At 44.5% G+C, this 17,195-nt stretch overlaps 1 protein-coding gene across 1 annotated transcript in view; it reads left to right on the forward strand.

Annotated features, from left to right (window-relative positions):
* The window catches only part of LOC141221830 (gastrula zinc finger protein XlCGF66.1-like), a 344,164-nt gene that overhangs the window by 178,415 nt on the left and 148,554 nt on the right, over window positions 1-17,195 (forward strand). The window lies entirely within an intron of this gene.

The raw sequence follows: 17,195 nt of genomic DNA on the forward strand, positions 1-17,195 counted from the left end.
GCTTGAATTTCTTTGGAACTTTGGTGAGGCTACTTATTCACCATCTGGACTACACTTTCGTCAATTTCTCCCTTCTGTCCACATCCAGGGAGATTAGCTACAGTGACATGGGTTGTAAATGTATTGATTATGTTGTGCACCATGGACAAAGGAACATCCGGATCTTTGGAGATGGACTTGAAAAAAATCAATAATTTCAAGATTAGAACAATTTTGGTTCTCAAGTCCTCAAACAGTTCTCTTCTTCTCTTTCTGTCCTCCATGCTTAGTGTGGCACACGCATGCACACAATGCAAAGATTGAGTCAACTTCTCCCTTTTTATCTGGTTTCAGGTGTGATTTTCATGTTGCCCACACCTGTTACTTGCCACAATTGAGTATGAACGAGTTTCACATGCTTGAAACGAAGTTGTTTACCCACACCCCACAATTTTGAGAAAAGGTGCCAACAATTTTGACCAGCCCATTTTTGGTGGTTTTGTGTGAAATTATGTTCACTTTGCCTTTTTTTTATCTGTTTTTTTTGTGTTGTTTCCATACACATAAAGGAAATAAACATGTATAACAAAATATGTGTAATTGCAATAATTTTCTGCGAGAATTACTTCATTTTCTGGAACAATTTCAAGGGAGCCAACACTTTGACCATGACTTTTTTGTTGCAGCATTTCATCCTCTACATGTTCAGCTATATTAGAAGGCTTGTAGCAAACTCCAATTAACAGCGTTACATTATTGGCATTTTCATGTATATTTACCCATACTGACTCTACACTGTCGAAGCCCCCCCCCCCCCCATGTCATCATTGAGTTTGAGGTCTTAAGTTGGATTTAATGAAAATACCCACCCCTCTACCGTTTTTTCTTTCCTAACCTTTTGAATGTAGTGTAATCCTCTATGTTTGTCACCCAGTCATGGCTTTCCAGCCAGGTTTCCGTAATGCCCACCACATCGTAATCTGTGGCTGACATTAGAGTCTCTGATTCATTCAATTTGTTTGCAAGACCTCTTGCATTTGCCAGCAGACGTTTAATACTATTAACTATTTATTACTCCTACTTGCCCCCTAAATCCTCATTGACCCCTACTGTCTCTCTCTCTCTCTCTGTCTACTCTATCCCCTTATTTGCACATAAAACCTCCCTCCCCCCCAGATCCTAGTTTAAAAGCTCCTCCATCCATCTGACCATTTTTCACTGCAGCACATCTGCATCCTCCCAGTTGAGGTGCAGCCTGTCCCTATCGTAGAGCCTGTAGCCAACAGAAGTAGGCCCAGTTCTCCATGAACCCAAACCCTTTATCCTGCCACTTATTTATCTCCTTAAGTTCCCGCTAACTTTCTAGTGATGCTAGTGGAATCGGCAGTATTTATGCAAACACTACCTTAGAGGTCCTGTACTTCAGCTTCTCTCCTAATTCCCTTTGACCTTCCACCTTCCTCTAACTTTGTCATTGGTACCAATGTGTACCATGACTGTTGGGTTTTCCCCAACCCCACCCAATAATCTGTTTATCTGATCGCAGGAAGATCCCCCATATTAACTTGGGAGCTACCTTAAGGACCATAATATTTCCACTTAACGAGATAGTGCAGACAGCGCCTGACCCACCTGGAACTAAGAACTCGCTCTACCTCATACTCCCGACACCCTTCCAAATCCACCTCATTTATGTCTTGAGGTCCCCTCAAATTTTTTGAAAAGAGAAGAATGGAAAGAATTATGATTTTCCAGGTAATAAGAAGTTGCAAATTAACTGTCACAGGATTTAAATTTGTAATAATTTTATAAGTACTTACAAATTTAGGTGCAAACTTTTTAGATGTGATCTTTAAGCGCAGATATTTTGAGGACAACCACACAAAATCCCCCACCCTAAAGATAGAAGCATTCCTACGTCTGCAGTTAGCACCACTTTTGGCCTGGTCACTAGCTACCAAAAATCCCTTTTGTCCTCCCTCAAGACCTTAATTAGTTGGGGACAAAATCTCTCCTCCTCTGGCAGGGAAGATTGTAATCCTGAAATATTCCCAAACACTGGATTAAAACTACAGCAGCTAAAAAAAGGCAAGGTCCCGGTAGCCTTTGAGGAACAGTTATTTAGAGCACACTCGATAAGGGGCAGAAATTCCACCCAGTCTTCCTGATTAGAGGAGACAAAACCACTAATACTGCTCTATTTCCTGGTTCATCCTTCTGGTTGACCATTAGTCTCGGTATGATAGACTGAGAGAAAAAAGCAGCTTATTACTCAATCTGGAGCAAAAACTAGCCAGAAATTGAACCGCTGAATCAAAAATTAGATTTTTGGGAACACCATGAAATTTAATCTATGAGAAATTAACAAAGTTGCTAAGATCCTAGCAGTTGGCAACTTTTGAAGCAGGACCAAAAGAACCTTTTTGCTCAAACGTTCCACCACCACCCACACGACAGTAATACCACCAGAGTTAAGCAAATCATTGACAAAGTCCATGGACAAGTGGGTCCAGGGCTGCAACGAAACATCGTTAGGGAAGAGATAACCCACTGAGCTTGATGAGAGGCTTTAGCCTTGGAACAGACTTTGCATTTCCAAACATACTCTCCAATATCCTTAAGAGCATTCTGCCACCAAAAGGACCTAGAAAGAGATCTCCTAGTGGCAGACGAACCCGCGTGCCCAGCTAAAACGGAATCATGTTCTTCATCAAAAAGATCTACACGTAAAGAGGGCAGTACATAAAGCTTGTTCATAGGTAAACCTTCCTGCGCACTGTCCTGAGCATCCTGAATGTGCTGCCTAAGATCTTCACCCACCCCTCTGTGACTGGAGAGGTGGATGGCCGTATATGACCCTTAGGGCTCATACCCATATGTGTGAAAAAAACGTTTCGATATATGGACCGGAAAATCAGATGAGTGTCATGCGATTTTCATGAGGACTATGCGATTTTTCACACCTAGCATCCATATGACATCCGTATGCAATGCATTTTGCTTTCTCTGCAACTATTATTCGATAATCATTTACAGTGTTATATGCTACAGAATGGTAATGTAGCCGTAAAAATTGGATGCCATATGGATGGTCCGTGTGCCATCCGTTTTTTTTTTCTCGCGCCCATTGACTTGCATTGGCGAGTCTTGTCCGATATATGTGGCAAATTGCAGCATGCTTTGATTTTTTATCGGATTGCACTCATCCGTTTTTCACGCAGATGAGTATGAGCCCTATGCAAGAAAAACAGACTAGAGCAATCCGATAATAAATCGGATTGCACTCTGATCAATGTTAATCTATGAGGTACATCTCATCTGTGATTTTTTTTCTCAGCTGAAATCGGACTGAGAAAAAAAATCGCAGCATACTGCGTATATCGGACGAGACTCGCCAATGCAAGTTAATGGGACCAGCCGTATGCCATCCGATTTTTATGGATACATTATCATTCTGTAGCACAGAACACTGTAAATGGTCTTGTAAATGATGGCAGAATAATAGTTGCAGAGAAAAAAACTCATACGGATGCTAGGTGCGAAAAATCACATTTTCCTCTCATGAAAATCGCATGGAACTTCCGTTTTTTCGGTCCAGAATACGGAATTTTTTTGTTCACACATGTGGGTATGAGCCCTTAGCCGGACTCTTCTGAATATAGTTTTTCAAGGCCGCCCTCCCTGGAAGGGGTTAAACATACGAGATTTCTGCATTTTAGCTCCTGGTATGAAGTGGATAGCACAATCATATGCCGCCATATAGTAGACGTCCGGTAACTGGTAATAATCACCTCATGTGTTGTCTATTTGTCTCCAAGCAGGAAAATCCCACATTACATTCCCCACATAAAACTGTAGAAAAGAGGTAATTGTGCCGGTAGTGAGGGGCAAATAATGCCGGAAATGTCACTGACTGCGGAGAAGTTTCTCCACCGGCTCTGCAGATGGAGGTATGTGGAGATTCCCCATTACTGGGTGCAGGGGGCATTAACCCCTTCTGCACGGAGACTCTTTTGGGGTCTCTGTGTGGTGTGAACAGTGAGGTAACAGCTGTGGGCAGAATGCGGCTTAGCTGGTTCCCGTCCACATTAGATCCATTCAGACGACTGCAGGATGAAGGACAGAAGCCCAGAGAAGTCCTCACACAACGCCATTATTTCTCTTCTACCGTGTTTCCCCGAAAGTAAGACCCCCCCGAAAGTAAGGCAGGGTGGGGGGTTTCGGGGGGGTCCGCCAATGTAGGGCACCCCCCGATTGTAAGGCAGGGTAGCGGGGGGGGGCCGGGGAATGTAAGGCTGATTCGTCACAGGCTCCCTAGCCGGCTCGCAGCTGATTGGCCGATCAGCCTGTTCGTCACAGGCTCCCTAGCCGGCTCGCAGCTGATTGGCCGATCAGCCTGTTCGTCACAGGCTCCCTAGTCCCTGCTGGCCATCAGCTCGAGTGTGATTGGCCAGTCAGCCGGCTCGCAGCTGATTGGCCGAATCAGCTGCGACGTCACCGCCTGCAGGCTCGCTCCGATTGGTCCAGCTTCCCCGGCATCCGAATCGTCAGCCCGGCACCGCAGAGGAGATCGAAACAGAAGGAAAGTAACGGTAAGTTCCGAAACTCTCTCTGTGTGTGTGTGTGTGTGTGTGTGTGTGTGTGTGTGTGTGTGTGTGTGTGTGTGTGTGTGTGTGTATGTGTGTGTGTGTATACGATATGTGTACGGTATGTGTATGGGTGCCGTATGGGGCTGTGTGTGTGTGTGTATACGATATGTGTACGGTATGTGTATGGGTGCCGTATGGGGCTGTGTGTGTGTGTGTGTGTGTGTGTGGTGGCAGAGTGGGGGGCAGAACCACTGTATGGGGAGGCTGCATACTGTTCAGCCTGTTTTTTTTCCCAATGTAAGGCCTCCCCCGAAAGTAAGGCAGGGTGGGACTTTTGGGGGTAAAATTAATGTAAGACAGGGCCTTACTTTCGGGGAAACACGGTAGTTCTATCACAGAATATGTGGCAGTTACTTGATGGATCTTCTGCTTTCTGGACCGGTTCCTCCTGTAAGTCCTATTAACCCTTTCTCCCCAGAGCCTGTTTTTTCACCTTCCTGAGCAGCATCCCTTTATGAGGTAATAACTCTGGAGCTTCGGCGGACCCCATTGATTCTGAGATTGATTTTTCTTGACAAATTGTTCTTCATGTTAGTGGTAAATTTAGGACGATATTTTTTGCTTTTATTTGTGAAAATATCAGAAATTTGGAGAAAGTTTCACAATTTTCAAATTTTTATGCCATTAAACCTAAGAGTTCTGCGACACAAAATAGTTAATAAATAACATTTCCCACATGTCTACTTTACATCAACACCATTATTGAAATATAATTTTTTATGTTAGGAAGCTAGAAGGGTTAAAAGTTTATCATCAATTTCTCATTTTTCCAATGTGTGGTGAGCACATTGAACCTCCAGGTGCTTCATGAGCCGTGAAAATAAAAAAAAACTAATTTTCCCCACAAAAATGTTGTTTTAGCCCCAATTTTTTTATTTTCACAAAAGTTACAGGAGAAAATCGACTCCAAAATTGTTTGTGCAATTTTTTCTGAGTAAGCTGTTAACCCATATGTGGTGGAAAACTAACGCATTGCGCGGCTCTGAAGGGAAGGGACGCCATTTTGGCTGGAATAGGTAGCGGACGCCATGTCTCATTTGAAGAGCCCCTGACATGCCAAAACAGCAGAGACCCCCTCAGGTGCCCCCATTTTGGAAACTACACCTCTAGAGGAATTCAACTAAGGAAGTAGTGGGCATTTTTAACCCTCAGGCGATTCACAGAATTATATAACATTGAGCTGAGCAAAAGAAATATTACCATTTTTTCCACCAAAATGTTACTTTGGCCCTAAGTTTGTAATTGGAGAAAACAAACAATACAATTTATTATGCAATTTCTCCTGAATACGTCAATACCCCATACGTGGTCAAAAACTACTTTTGAGGCACAGTGCATAGCTCAGAAGGGAAGGAACGCCATTTTACAGTGCAGATTTTTCTGTTATGGTTTGTGGGTGCCATGTCACATTGGCAGAGCCCCTGAGGTCCCAGAACAGCAGAATCCCCCTTAAGTGAATAGAAGAATGGTAGCACTCACCATAAGTATGTGGGATCTGCAATATTTATTTGGATAAAGACATAAAGGAACAGCGGTGCAGGAGGAGTGCGGGAGAGAACGTTACTGGACTATGGCCGTTTCACGCTTTATTTCGCTTCTACCGGTCTACATCCGTATAATGTACAGTGGACCTGTAGAAGCGCAATCAAACGTGAAATGGCCGTAGTCCAGTAACTTTCTTCCTCGCACTCCTCCTGCACCACTTCTCCTTTATGTCTATCCAAATAAAGATTGCAGATCCCGAGGGGCGTGGCCTGGCCGGGCATGTGAGAAGACGTGAGGCAGAAGAGCTCCTATAACCCTGTCCTATAATCCTTCCTGCCCGAGGGAATCATTGCTTCTAAAAGATCTCACCAGGTGGCCTGGGGTCTCAGGAGTGCGGGGGAGCAGTCGGTGGTGCAGAACGAGATGACCCGGCGAGATAGCAAGCAGAGGCAGGCGGCTGGCTCATCACAGCACGAGGGCCAAAATGGAGCCGTGGCCTCTGAGGCGGGAGCTGAAACTCCAAGACAGCGGGAGAAGTGCATGGAGGTGGTGAACAGGCTCTCCAAATATGCGCATGGCGGAGGAGCTGAGGAGCTTACACCCGACCGGAATGTGCAGACATTGAAGAGCACGGTAACTGAAGGGGATGTGGAGAGGGCAGCGGGGGAGACACATGAGAGGAATGTGCAGGCTGCTAAAACAACAACTCCCCCCAGCAGAGAGGCTCAGGTTACCAGTGGTGCTGACTCACTGGCCAAGGATGATGAGCCTACTTTAAAAGACGTGCTGCTGGCCATCTCACATAGTAAGGCAGATCTTACTGAACACATAGGGTCTGTGAAAGTGGACATATCTCATATACGCCATGACATGCAGAAAATGAGGGAGCGCCTCACTGCAACAGAAGGCAGAGTGGGGGATTTGGAGGATACTGTGTCTCCTATGACTAAAACGCTTAAAACAGCTACTGACTCTATTAACTATTTACTCAATAAAGCGGATGATCTTGAAAATCGTCTGAGAAGAAATAACGTGCGTATTGTGGGTGTGCCTGAGAAGGCGGAGGGCAGGGAGGTGGTGGACTTTTTTGAGAAATGGCTGTTGCAATCCTTTGGAAAGGATAAATTCTCTAGAATGTTCGCTATTGAGAGGGCACACAGGGTCCCCACCAGACCTCGGCCGCCTGGGGCAATGCCGCGTACAGTTCTAATCAAAATGCTGCATTTTCGTGACAGAGATAAAATCCTACAATTGGCGCGGTCGGCTAATGATTTATGTATAGAGGGGACGAGAGTGTCCTTCTATCCTGATTTTTCTGTGGAGGTTCAAAGGAGACGTGCCCAATTTCAAGATGTCAAGCGCAGACTGAGAGCACTTCAAGTACCCTATGCAATGTTATATCCTGCACGGCTGCGGGTCACAGCACTGGGTGAAACTCATTTCTTTGATTCACCAAAGGAGGCTGCAAAGTGGATGGACTTAAAAGAGAGACAAATCCAGGCGGGCTGACGCCAATTTTGAGAAGATTCTTGACAGATTATAATATAATAATTCAAGAAATTTGAATTCTAGTGGATAATACTCCACTGTTGGCTAATGAATCTCTGTTTATAAATGTTATGATTATTATTTTTCAGTTTTTGTATACTGCTTATAACCTGGCTCTCATATATACCTCGGGCAGGCCAATATACTTATATGGTTGTTGAGGTGCTGGTTTCACCTACAATGTATAGGCAGGGTTGAGACATTCTGCTGTTTGAATGTTCTGGGAACGTTGTGTGGGGGGGAAATGAGGGAGTCTGTGATGCAACTCATGCTGCGGCGCCTCGTGTGCTTAAGGCCTACTAGGCTGCATGAGGCTAAACACCAGACTCTACATGTTACGGCTGTTGGTATTCATTTGATCAAGGGGGGGGGGATGTTAAATGAGGTAGTGAGTGGGGGTAAAAGAACAGAATTTACTTTGATTGGTGCCGACTGTGTATTATTACAATACCATAATCTTGATGATCAGACACACGTGTGGGTACAGAGGGGGGCATGTGACAGTTCATCTTCAATCGTTAAAACATGGTTAAGCAGATTAATGTAGTATCCTGGAATATTAGAGGTATGGGAGATCACAACAAAAGATTTGCGGCACTTAAATATCTTAAGGAATATCGGGAGTCGATAATCTGTCTGCAAGAGACGCATTGCAATACGGAGGCCGCTGCGGCACTGAGCAAGCTTTGGAGGGGGCCGGCCTATCATTCTATACATAGTACATACTCTAGGGGGGTTAGTATATTGATTCATCCGAATTTACCCTTTGAATGTGAAAGAAGTATTTGTGACAGAGAGGGTAGGTATGTATGTCTAGTGTGCAGAGTGGCTGGGCTTAGAATTTGCCTAATTGCTCTATATGTTCCCCCACCTTTCTCTATACAGACTTTGCGCCAACTATTCCCGTGGATAACGGAATTTGCTACTATACCCCTGTTAGTTATCGGTGATTTTAATATGTATCTACACGCTGAGCTTGATAAGTATAGGGGTAATGTGGGGGCAGGGGCTGCTCAAGAGACATCGTTGGCAAGGGTCCTGCAGGAAATTAGTTTGGTGGATGTGTGGCGGGTTTGTTTCCCAAATGTTAAGCAGTATTCGTGTTATTCAGCATCCTATTCCTCTCTGTCCAGAATTGACCTGGCTCTGGGAAATAGTCATCTAGTCCCTCTAGTCACTAAAGTAGAATACTGCACGAGATTGTTATCTGATCATTCTCCATTATTGGTTGTTCTGGGGGTCGATCCTGGCATCATAAACAGAAGGGCACTGTGGAGGTTTAATCCCTACTGGCTGGACGTATTCGGGGAACAGTTAGATTTAGCAGGTAAATTGGCTCATTTCTTTAAAGACAATATAGGCTCTGCTCCTTTAGATACGGTATGGGAAGCAATGAAGGTGTTCTTAAGGGGGATCCTGATTAAGGAAATTTCCATGATCAAATCCAAAAATAGGGCTCGTACTCAGGAGTTGCGGAGGGAAGTAGACATATTGGAACAGAGGTATGTTGGGTCTCCAATCATAGAGAATAGGGAACACTGGACACGGGCACAGGCTACACTAAATGACCATATATTGAAACAAGCAGAACATAAACGATTCTTTCTTAAACAACAGTTTTATGTGGAGGGAGAGAGTGCAGGGCACTTGCTGGCCACTATAGCTAAGGCCCAAACTGGGGCTCCTATGATTGCAGCTATCAGGGATACTAAGGGTGTGGTAATTACTGATTCAAAGGATATAATGGAAGAATTTTTTCAGTTCTATAGACAATTATATGCGTCCAAACTGACTAAGGCGCAAAGGGACATAGATCTATACCTTCATGATATGCAAATACCATGCCTAACAGATAGCCAGAGAGAGCAACTAGATGCACCAATCACCCTGGAGGAGATGCAGGAAGCTTTAAAAGATTTTCAAAATAACAAAGCCCCTGGTGCTGACGGGATCCCCGCGGAAATTTATAAGGCGGCTGGGGGGGTTTTACTTCCCAGGTTACTGGAAGTGTTTAAGGAAGCGAGAGAGGGGGGGGCCTTGCCGACTTCAATGAGGGAGGCTAACATAGTTCTTTTGCCAAAACCTGGAAAGGATGCACTAAACCCCGAATCATATAGGCCAATATCCTTACTCTCGGTAGATGTTAAAATTTTAGCTAAGGTCTTGGCTACCAGATTGGTGGCGGTTATTACACATCTGGTTGCAGAAGACCAAACTGGGTTTATACCGGCCAAGTCGACGGCAATTAACTTGCGTCGGCTTTTTCTTAATCTACAAATGCAGTCACAAAATACGGGTGGTAGGGCAGTACTATCACTTGATGCCGCTAAGGCTTTTGATAGTGTCGAATGGGAGTATTTATGGGCTGTTTTGCGAAAAATGGGGTTCGGTACTGGATTTCGGGCCTGGGTACGGCTTCTATATAACAATCCGCTAGCTCGGATTAGAATTAATGGTAGTCTTTCTGGTAGCATCGAAATGGGCAGGGGCACGCGTCAAGGCTGCCCGTTGTCTCCCCTACTGTTCGCCCTGGCTGTGGAGCCATTGGCTGTTAAGCTTCGTTCCAGCAGTGAAATTCAGGGTTTCCGCTACAAAACACTGGAGGAGCGGGTGGTCCTATATGCTGACGACCTTCTGTTGTTTTTGGGTGACACGGAGCAATCTCTGACGACAGCTATGAATTTAATAAGGGAGTTTGGAGATCATTCTGGCTTACGGATTAATTGGGACAAATCAGTTCTTATGCCGGATGATGGTTTGTCTCAGAATACTAGGGTAGGGAGTACTTGCTTGAAGGTGGTGCGAGAATTTAAATATCTCGGAGTTAGAGTGACCGCATCTATCGGAGATTATATTTCTTTAAATTTACTTGAACTGCTTACTAAATTTCAACAAAAGGCCAATACTTGGAGCAAACTTCCCCTATCAATGGTAGGTCGAACTAACAATTAAAATGGTGTTAATGCCCCAATTATTATATATCCTTCATAATTCACCGGTTTGGATCCCCATGAGAATATTTTATAAATTTCAGGCACTGTTTCGGGAATTGATCTGGAAAAAAGGGGTGGCCAGAATCAGCTTGGATACACTTCAAAGGCCCAAAGATCAGGGGGGACTAGCCGCATCTAATCCATGGATATATTTTCTAGCTTCTCAAATGCAACAGCTCTGGTTAATCCAGGGGAACCTAGATAAACTGATGCGTCTATTATCACACAATCTGCCAATTACCTCCTTTCTAGAAACAGGAATCTCGGGGTGGGATGCTAGGAGACACCTCCCGACCCTAACACTTATGGGGAAAACGTGGCAGAAAATCAAATTGTTGTTGGGAATAAAAGGCTTTACCCCATTTACTCCGCTGTGGCATAATGCGGGCCTTCCAGAGATCCATAAACTGAAAGGATTTGGAATATGGGAAAAATTGGGAATAACTAATGTGGCGCAAATATTAGAGGGGGAAATATTTAAATCGTTCCAACAGATAAAAGAAGAATATTGTATTCCACAAACTAGTTTTTATTTTTATCTCCAATTGAGGCATGCATGGTTTGTACAGCCGCGACATATGCAAAGTAAAATCCAACATCATCTACTGTTTAACACATTATTATGCCATAGAGGTGGGAAGGGATTGATTTCCAGAATTTACAGGATACTTATGCAGCAATTTCAGTGGGACAGACCCTTAAATGTTAAGGAGAGGTGGGAACGCGACATTGGTACTATATCCTCAGAGGAGTGGGAAGATGTGGTGGGGAGCGTTCCGATACTATCTACATGTGAGGCACATAGACTTTCACAGTTGTATTTATTACATAGGGTATATAGAACCCCCAAATTTCTACAGCGCATTGGGGCAAGGAATGACAGTGCGTGTCCAAAATGTGGAGAGGAAGGAGCTGATCTTATGCATATGATGTGGACGTGTAGAAGGGTTGCTATATTCTGGAATGAGTGTGTGCAATACATTAATAATGTGTTTGAGTGTAATTTACCCCTATATTCTAAAGTGTGTGTATTAGGCCTTGTAGAAATAATAGGATGTGAAGAGGATGAAATAATAGCTGTTAAGAGGACTCTATACCAGGTCAGAAAGCTTATAGCTGCACATTGGTTGGATCCCTCCCCTCTCAGGCTCCAGGAATTTTTGGATAGAATGCGTCTTTTATTGAGATTAGAAGAGGGAGTGTACAAAAAGCGGAAGGCTATACGTAAATGTGATAAAATCTGGGGTAAATGGAATATGTTTCATGGTTATCATATTATGTCTATTTTAAATATCACTTGAATTTAAAATGTTGTGGTCTCTCATGTTCTGTATAACTAATTACTGATTATCAGATACTAAGCTCTGTACCCATGGATCAAATTATTAATGCTTTAACAGTTGGATAAGCTATATGATGGTATACGGTTTGTAACAAAATTTGTTTTTTGCCATATGGTTCTTGGGGCTGTTATGGGTGGGGGGAAGGGGAACGGGTGGGTCTTGAGAGGCACTGCTAGTTTAGTGATGCTTCACTGTTGTTTATGTATAATGTTATAAAAAGTCTTTTAATAAATAATATCTGATTTAAAAAAAAAAAAATTGCAAAAATTTCTACATTTCTGTTTTTTTTCAGACAAGATGGGGTGCAGAGTGGACTTTAATGAGAAAAAAATGAACTTTTTAGAATTTACCAAATGGCTGCAATGAACAAAGAGTGAAAAATTTAAAGGGGTCTGAATACTTTCCGTACCCAGTGTACATGCATGGAAATAAATGCAGAATTATATTTCTTAATACTGCAGTATCAGATCCTGTCTTGAATTTAACCCCTGTGGTATCCAATGTGAAAATCCACAGGGACTCCCGGTTCAGAAGTTTGCACTTATGATCCCCCCCTCGTGTGGATCTATATACCTTCTCTATCTCCATATATTTAAAGAATGAGGTGTCACCTTTATGAACTCTCGCAAAATGCCTCGATACTGCAGATGTATTTATGGCTTCCAAATTAATCGCATCAGAAAGATGTCTTCTGATACGGACTTTCAGCGCACCTGTGGTACAACCCACATAGTGGACCTTACACAAGGTGCATTCTATAAGGTATATAACCCCTGATGAATTACAATTGAGGAAATCATGAATTTTATATTCTCTATCATTACTTAAGGACATAAAACGATCTGTTTTAACCGCGTGTAGACACGCTTTGCACCGATTGGCTCCACATCTGAAGAAACCTTTTGTGCTGAGCCAATTTGGTTGTACAGTATTAGTCTCACTGGTGTATAAGCTAGGAGAAAGGATGGTTCCCAGAGCGGGCGCTTTCCTGGCTACAAAGCCGATGTCATTAGAAAGAAGGTTTTTTAGTTTCTTGCTCTGATATATAATAGGGTTATACTTTTTAATTCTAGTTGGCGGATGACAACATTTAGCTGATAGAATAGAATTTGAGGCTGTAGATTTTCTGTGGGGATTAATTTTGACCAATTCTTTCTCCTTGGTAGCCTCAAGTTCCAGATCCAAAAAAGTAATTTTGGATGAATGGTAGAACTAAGTGAATTTAAGATTAAAATGATTGCAGTTGATGTACTGTACAAATTGTACCACCTCCTCCTGTGTGCCCCCCCACACCAGGAGGAGGTCATCAATAAATCTACCGTACCACACAATGTGTCCACTATATGTGTTATCATTATGGTAAATGAAAAGCTCCTTCCACCTACACATCACTATGTTCACTAGCGAAGGAGAAAATTTACTGCCCATGCCGACTCCTCTTTTCTGTAAAAAAAAAAAACTTTTTTCAAAGCTAAAATAATTACGCTCTAAGAGGAACTGTACTGCTATGACCAGAAATTCTTTTATTTCTAGTGTACGAACTGTATGTGTCAAGGTGGTAGGTTAAACATGCTAAAGCAATATGGTGTGGAATTGAGGGGGTATAATGCCAACACATCACAGGACAATCATCCAAACTTTTTTGGCCATTCAAATTTATCAAAAATGGTCACTATGAATTTTGAATCCCTAATGTAACTCGGAGTTTGCTGAACCAGAGGCTGTAGGTAAAAATCCATCCAGGCACTTAATTTTTCACCATGGGAACCAATCCCCACCACTATGGGTCTTAACTAGTGTTGAGCATTCCGATACCGCGAATATCGGCCGATACCCGATATTTCAGTATCGGAATTCCGATACTTAATTCCGATACTTTTGCAATATCGTATACCGGAATCGGAAGTTCCCATAATGCAATGAGCCATTTTCATTTTATTCAGCCAATGAGGATCCTAAGAAGTGTGGGCACATCCTGTTAGGCATGTAGGCATCTTAACTAATGGCATGGCTGTGATTGGCTGCTGAAATGATGTCATGATGCACTATAAAAGCCGCCGCCGCCGCCATTTTGAGCTCACTCTGCTGTGAATTCAGTTAGGGATAGGACGCTGTTGTTCTGAGGGACAGTTTTAACTACCTATTTGGTCTATTCTGCTTTACCCAAGCTACTTTATAAATCGCTGTGCCTTGCAGCGCTAGTGCACAGTTCTCTGTGCTGTTCACCGCTTTCTGCAAGGTCTGTGTGTGTGAGTGCAGCTCACCCTGTAATGTGTGCTTCAGCCACGTCTGGTTGTAGTGCACTCAGTGTGTGTCACTGCCTCATACATTGTCCTTTTTTGCCAATTCATAATTTTTCCTGATATCTCCTATTAGTGTGGTGGTTCCATCCGTATTCAGCTAAATTGGTTCCAAACACACTATATAGGAGTAGTTAGAGGAGCCTTTCTGCAGCATTGGGCCCTGCAGCCCCAGCCAGATTAGTATTAGCCTATTTCTTGCAGCCTCATCTATTGCATTGTAGGTTACCTTCCTACATTGTAATAGCTACAAAAAGTTTGTGATACTATCGTTATTACATCTTTAGGCACATCCAGTGTCTTTTTGTGACAAAAAAAACCTAAATAAAGTTCACCAAACACTCCACTTTACAGTTGTGTAGGCCACATTAGCTCATATTAAAGTCTAGTCCACACTTTATAAAATTAGTGTTTCTTATACCTGTTAGCAGCTGTTCAGGAATAAGCACACTAAGCCCTTAGTACTTTTTTGCCTATCTTTATCAGTCTACCAAGATGAAGAAGGCAGGGAGTAAGGCATGTGGTCGTGGGCGTGGGCGTGGAGTTTCTGCAGGGAGAGGACGTGAGGATTCTGTGCCTGCAGGGAGAGGACGTGGGGATTCTGTGCCTGCTGCGGGCACCAGTGACTCAGCATCCCCCAGTTTTACCAGGGAACAGTCCTTTATGCGCAGCTTTGTAGGAGCTAGCCGTACCCCACTGCTGCACGAGGACCAAATTGAAGCCGTTGTCGGATGGATGGCAGCTAACGCATCGACTTCAATTAGTTCCAGATCCTCTCAGGTCCTGAGCACTGAAGAGCACCCATCTGTCTCTTCACCACCTGCCAAATTGCCCAGGCAGTCAGAGAGCCCTGGACAGGAGCCATCTCTACTTCTGTTCTCTGAATCTCTTGGCTTGGAAAGAGGGGGCCAGCCAAGCAGAATTCGAGAATTTGAAGAAGAGGTAGTATGCAGTGATGCGCAACCGTTTTGTCTCTCTGAATCTGAAGAGGCGGGTGGGCCAGTGCCTATGGTCAGCAGCACACCTCAGTACGCATCTGATGATGAGACTCAGGTGCCACTTTCTGGTGCGTACTGTGCTGTCGAGACTACCCAGGAGAAGCAGTTGTTTGAAGAGGGTGGTGTAGATGATGAGGTCCTTGACCCATCATGGCGTGAGGGACAGGAAGGTGGTGGGAGCAGCTCTGAGGAAGAGATTCCCCGAACGGCCCAAAAAGGAGGGAGAGGGAGGGAGCAGACTTGGTTGCCTGTAGCCTCCACTTCGGCACCCATTAGGAGCATGGCTCTTCCAAAATCCAAAGCGGGCGCTCCCAAGACTTGCAGTGCCTGGTCCTTTTTTGACACAGTTGCAGATGACATTTGCTTTGTCAAATGCAAGCTGTGTAATCAGAAGGTGAAAAGAGGGAAAAGTGTCAGCAACCTCAATACCACAAATATGTGGAAACATGTGCGGACCAAGCACGTGGTGGAGTTACACAAACACACTGAAGACCTAGGCCAACCTACAGCGCCACCTACCACCTCTTCAGCTCGTGTTGTAGCCTCTTCCTCCAGCTCACACACAGCTGGTTCGGCTTCCTCACAGGATCGCCATGGAAGAATCTCTGGCACTGTTGTACAGAGACACAGTGTAATTCCACCCACAGCACCACTTTCCCAGTCATCCTCACACTCCCAGGCCAGTCTACAGCCATCGTTAGCACAGGCATGGGAGAAAAGGCGCCCATACTCGGCAAACCACCCCCGAGCACAGGCTCTGAATGCTGGCATTGCTAAACTACTGGCCCTTGAAATGCTATCATTCAGGCTGGTGGAGACTGACACATTCCGTAACTTTATGGCATTGGCAGTCCCACAATACAACGTGCCCAGCCGCTTTTATTTCAGCAGGCAAGCCGTCCCTGCCCTGCAACATCATGTGGAGGGAAAAATTAAACATGCGCTACAAAACGCCGTCAGCAGCAAGGTCCACCTGACCACTGATGCGTGGACCAGTAAGCATGGACAGGGACGATACCTTTCCCTCACTGCCCATTGGGTAAATGTTGTGGAGCCGGGTACAGATCTTGAGAGTGGCGCTGTACGTGTTCTGCCAACTCCAAGGATTGCAGGAATCCAGTCTGTACACATTGACTCCTCCTCATACTCCAGTTCCTCTGAATCAGCGCTGCAGGAGCCGTCACGGTCTACCTCCACATCGACCTGTGAACGGTTACCTGTTATGATGACCGATATGAGCACAGCCGTGGCCAAATGTCAACAGGCCGTATTAAAATTAATTTCTTTGGGGAATCGAAGCCACACAGCGCAGGAGCTCTGGAATGCCATCAAGCAGCAGAGTGACGTGTGGTTTGTGCCAGCGAATCTCCAGCCAGGCATGGTAGTGTGTGACAATGGCCGAAATCTGGTGGCAGCTCTGGGCCTAGGCAACCTCACTCACATCCCATGTCTGGCACATGTGCTCAACTTGGTCGTGCAGAGTTTTTTGAGGGACTATCCGGATCTTGATGCACTGCTTCACAAGGTCCGCATAGAGTGCGCTCACTTGCGGCGTTCCAGCAATGCAAGATCACGCATTGCAGCTCTGCAGCGCCGATTATGTCTTCCGGAACATCGCATCATATGTGACCTACCCACCAGGTGGAATTCAACGTTACATATGTTGGAGAGGTTGTGTGAGCAGCAGGCAGCAGTAATGGAGTACCAGCTGCAGCAGGCGCAAACAAGTCGCAGTGCGCGCCGTTCACACTTCACCACCACTGAGTGGGCCTCTATGAAGGACATTTGCCACGTTTTGCGTGCCTTCGATTATTCCACGCGGATGGCGAGTGCAGATGATGCACTAGTCAGCATGACTATCCCCCTTATCTGCCTGCTTGAAAAAACACTGCAAGCACTA

Source organism: Phyllobates terribilis, unplaced genomic scaffold (assembly GCF_046119375.1).
Source record: "Phyllobates terribilis strain yellow unplaced genomic scaffold, ASM4611937v1 Scaffold_335__1_contigs__length_2066515, whole genome shotgun sequence".
Classification (NCBI taxonomy): Eukaryota; Metazoa; Chordata; class Amphibia; order Anura; family Dendrobatidae; genus Phyllobates; species Phyllobates terribilis.